At 41.8% G+C, this 4716-nt stretch overlaps 2 pseudogenes; both read right to left on the bottom strand.

Moving 5' to 3' along the window:
• Positions 1–1971: 1971 nt before the first annotated feature.
• Positions 1972–2992, bottom strand: LOC112039605 (metalloendoproteinase 2-MMP-like; annotated as a pseudogene).
• A 406-nt stretch (positions 2993–3398) lies between these two features.
• Positions 3399–4469, bottom strand: LOC136069143 (metalloendoproteinase 2-MMP-like; annotated as a pseudogene).
• Positions 4470–4716: the final 247 nt, after the last annotated feature.

Genomic DNA, 4716 nt, shown 5'->3' with positions numbered 1-4716 from the left:
TTCTAATCTCTTATACTCCTTGATTATTCTCATCAGCTGGTGCATGTCTTCGGGGGCCGCATGGTTAGCGAGTCCCTCAACGTTGACTCTTCGGGAAGGCCCATTCGGAAAGTGTTAGCAGCCACTTGCTTATTCCCCCTTCCTATCTCATTGTACAGTTCTCAATATCTGTTCGTATAGAAGCGAGGGGTCTCACCGCTTCTCATCCTCATAGACAACAAAGAACCTATCAGATGAGAAACTTTGCTACACGTTATGAATCGTGCTCTAAACGCTTGTATTAATTCCCTAAAATTATGAATGGACCCCTTCGTTAGACTGCTAAACCACCTCATCATTGTCGGCCCAAGACTAGACGGGAACACCTTGCACATCAACCCATCATTATGAGAATAAAGGAACATCATTTGTATATAGTGACTCACATGCTCCACTGGGTTTGTTTTCCCATCATAGATGGTGAACGACAGTCATGCGAACTGGCTTGACATCTCTATACGTTCGATCTCATCAGTGAATGGTGATTGGGCGGCCCTTCTTAATGCTTGACTCATTGCGTCCAAAGTGGCGTTATGATGCCCGTGCCTTTTGCGAGGAGGGGATTCATGATAATGCCCCACAGTCTCATGTGATCGGTTTCTCAACTGGTCTCTCCTGCCTCCTATGACTCCTTGAGGTAGCCCTTGATTGATTTCCACCTGTAGATCTCTCGTCCTCACGTGGACCTTCCATGATTGGGAGACACTAAGCACATTGAAAGTCTTAGGTGTAGTAGGATCCCCACAAACAACGCCAATTGTGTGCACCCAAACCGATCTTCACTAAAGTAATGGGGTCACAATTTATTTATTGGTGGGATCACTCTTAATCCTACAACTTAGGCCCAAAACATGCCTTGATTCCTCTGTGTTTCCCCCAGTGTTTCCCAGTGTTTTCCCTCTCTCACACTTCAACATTCTTAACCCCCCCCCCCTAAAGATTTTTTCCAACCCCCATTCCTCTGCCTTTGCTCCTTAAAATCTCCTCTTAGTAGGGTTGTATTATTATCTCCCCACTTATACACATATTCCTATGTTCATTAGAATCCCAAGGGATCCTACAAATTTAGAGGATTCCCTTGGAACTTGTTCTAGACGCCGAATAGTGTTAGGAAGTGGATCCCCACTAGAACTATTAGTCCTCGGCTACCGATCTCACTGATGGTCACGTCTCACCTCGACTACCTTTGTTATCGGTCAACGTTTGACCGACCCCCTAGGAACCTCTCGAGTGCTATCCTTTAAACCATGGTCCCTATCTCAGGGTTGGGCCCACTGTGATAAGGCCCAAGGCTAGCTCCCCCGTGTGTATCAAGCGTAAATCGCTTGATGGGCCTCGAGCTTCGTGTTGGGCTTTATTCAAGTGGGCTGACATGGCCACCTCGACCCAGCCCCCCACGGTCAAAAACTTATGAGTCGACACAACATTCGAACACGAATTGCCACTTCCACCTATATATTAGAATACTTTCAAATTGTTCCCTATGTTTCCTTAGTGGTCAAGTTGGTCCTCACATTTTTAAACTTTTGCAGTCAAGCTGGCATTTTTTTGTTATTGAAATGATGGCATGAACTAAAGTGACTGCAAGTTAAAGAATAGGAGGGCACTAAACCGTGAGAAAACACGAAATCAATTTGAAAGTACCCCAAAATATAAGAACAAAAAAGATATTTATGCTTTTTTGTTTTCTAAGTAAAGTGGTGGGACGTGTGTGAGGTGGCAGCAGTACCAGGTAGACCTCGTTGTAAATTGCTTCAAAATGTGTTATGTCACTAGCTTTAGTGTTCTAAGAAATGCGTAGTTATCATTAAAAAAAATGAAGAATATAATTACTATTACAACATGAAGAAAAATATAATCAACCGTCAATTTCTCCTGTGAGTAAGTAAAAACTTTATTTCGTCTCTTGCACCAATCACAGTCCCTTTTTCATAATATATGGCCCAATAATCCTAGTGTCGTGCATGCTTATTCTCTCCAACCACTAAAAATTGAAGATTTCAAATCCTTGCACATTCAAAAATTATATGAGGCTTTAATGCCGTCAATATCATCCCTATGCAAACCTTGGATCACTCCTGAACGTACTCTAGGCCACATGATGGCCCCTTCAACTGAGCTATGCTCAAGCCCAAGAAGGTGCCCAATTTCATGCAAGGCAACCGTCTCGTAGCTAACAACACCTGGGGTTGCTTCGACACTCCATTGTTCATCTGCATCATAATGGAATCTCCCATCAGTTGGTGAGAAAGCATGGGCGATGCTCCCACCAGCTCCATTGAAAGGATTGCCGTCTCCGTGATCCCCTTTATGGAAACTAATTTTGAGATCTGCATTTGTGTAATCTTGAGTTCGCGAGAATGTGAAGTGTGTGTTGGCAGCCCATGTTTGGAAAGCTTGTGCTACGGGGTTCATGGCTTCAACAGGGGTGCTAGGGAGAAATCCATAGGTGAGGCGGTACTTAGAAGCTGGCCACTTGGGATTTCCTTGGAAGAAAGAGTAGTGAGAGACGGTACGAAAAGAACCATGGTGGTGGTGATGTTTCCTCTTGCTTGAGTGCATCCAATTCGTCCCATTGGTGATATCTGCTACCCGGCCCACAACGAGGCATCATCATTGATGATATTGTTTTGGCATCCATAGTCCCAGTGGCGTTGAGATGGTAGTTTAGTTGGTAAGTTTTAATGGCAGATTCCAAGAGTTCATCGAAATCATCACCATTGGTATGAGTTTGATTTTTGGATTGGCTATAGCTTAAGTAACCAAAATTTTCAAGGTAGGCTTTGAGGTTATGGATACCTTTGACCTTGTCTCCCTTATGACATCCCTGAAGATGTTTGAGAAACTCAAAGAGTGACAATTTCTTTTCATGGGAATTTTGTGAAGTTGCATAAGAATGGAGAGGAAGGAGGAGGAGAGTGAATGAAAATAGAGAAAAGGCTTTATAAGCCATAACTGAGAAAGTATGAAGTTAGGCTAGAACTTTTCTTCTTCCCTTTTTTTTTTTGGAGAAAAAAAGTTAGGGTAGAACTTAATGCNCGTAGGAAAACACGAAATCAATTTGAAAGTACCCCAAAATATAAGAACAAAAAAGATATTTATGCTTTTTTGTTTTCTAAGTAAAGTGGTGGGACGTGTGTGAGGTGGCAGCAGTACCAGGTAGACCTCGTTGTAAATTGCTTCAAAATGTGTTATGTCACTAGCTTTAGTGTTCTAAGAAATGCGTAGTTATCATTAAAAAAAATGAAGAATATAATTACTATTACAACATGAAGAAAAATATAATCAACCGTCAATTTCTCCTGTGAGTAAGTAAAAACTTTATTTCGTCTCTTGCACCAATCACAGTCCCTTTTTCATAATATATGGCCCAATAATCCTAGTGTCGTGCATGCTTATTCTCTCCAACCACTAAAAATTGAAGATTTCAAATCCTTGCACATTCAAAAATTATATGAGGCTTTAATGCCGTCAATATCATCCCTATGCAAACCTTGGATCACTCCTGAACGTACTCTAGGCCACATGATGGCCCCTTCAACTGAGCTATGCTCAAGCCCAAGAAGGTGCCCAATTTCATGCAAGGCAACCGTCTCGTAGCTAACAACACCTGGGGTTGCTTCGACACTCCATTGTTCATCTGCATCATAATGGAATCTCCCATCAGTTGGTGAGAAAGCATGGGCGATGCTCCCACCAGCTCCATTGAAAGGATTGCCGTCTCCGTGATCCCCTTTATGGAAACTAATTTTGAGATCTGCATTTGTGTAATCTTGAGTTCGCGAGAATGTGAAGTGTGTGTTGGCAGCCCATGTTTGGAAAGCTTGTGCACGGGGTTCATGGCTTCAACAGGGGTGCTAGGGAGAAATCCATAGGTGAGGCGGTACTTAGAAGCTGGCCACTTGGGATTTCCTTGGAAGAAAGAGTAGTGAGAGACGGTACGAAAAGAACCATGGTGGTGGTGATGTTTCCTCTTGCTTGAGTGCATCCAATTCGTCCCATTGGTGATATCTGCTACCCGGCCCACAACGAGGCATCATCATTGATGATATTGTTTTGGCATCCATAGTCCCAGTGGCGTTGAGATGGTAGTTTAGTTGGTAAGTTTTAATGGCAGATTCCAAGAGTTCATCGAAATCATCACCATTGGTATGAGTTTGATTTTTGGATTGGCTATAGCTTAAGTAACCAAAATTTTCAAGGTAGGCTTTGAGGTTATGGATACCTTTGACCTTGTCTCCCTTATGACATCCCTGAAGATGTTTGAGAAACTCAAAGAGTGACAATTTCTTTTCATGGGAATTTTGTGAAGTTGCATAAGAATGGAGAGGAAGGAGGAGGAGAGTGAATGAAAATAGAGAAAAGGCTTTATAAGCCATAACTGAGAAAGTATGAAGTTAGGCTAGAACTTTTCTTCTTCCCTTTTTTTTTTTGGGAGAAAAAAAGTTAGGGTAGAACTTAATGCAAGTGTTATAATTTGGTTACTATTTATAGATTATGAGGTAAAGTCTATAACTTACGTTACGTAACTCATCTGTAAAGCTAGCTGACAATTCTTCTGCCAAGTCTTTAAGCTTTTTGAGAAGGTTCTTGAGCCAATTAAGTCAGTTGTATGTGCGTACGTTCATACATTGTATATGACTATATATATATATATATTTTTTTTTTTTTTCTTTC

Source organism: Quercus suber, unplaced genomic scaffold (assembly GCF_002906115.3).
Source record: "Quercus suber isolate HL8 unplaced genomic scaffold, Cork oak 2.0 scaffold_154, whole genome shotgun sequence".
In the NCBI taxonomy this organism is placed as follows: Eukaryota; Viridiplantae; Streptophyta; class Magnoliopsida; order Fagales; family Fagaceae; genus Quercus; species Quercus suber.
Note: the sequence above shows the minus strand (reverse complement) of the source record. Positions and strands in the feature narration are given on the sequence as shown.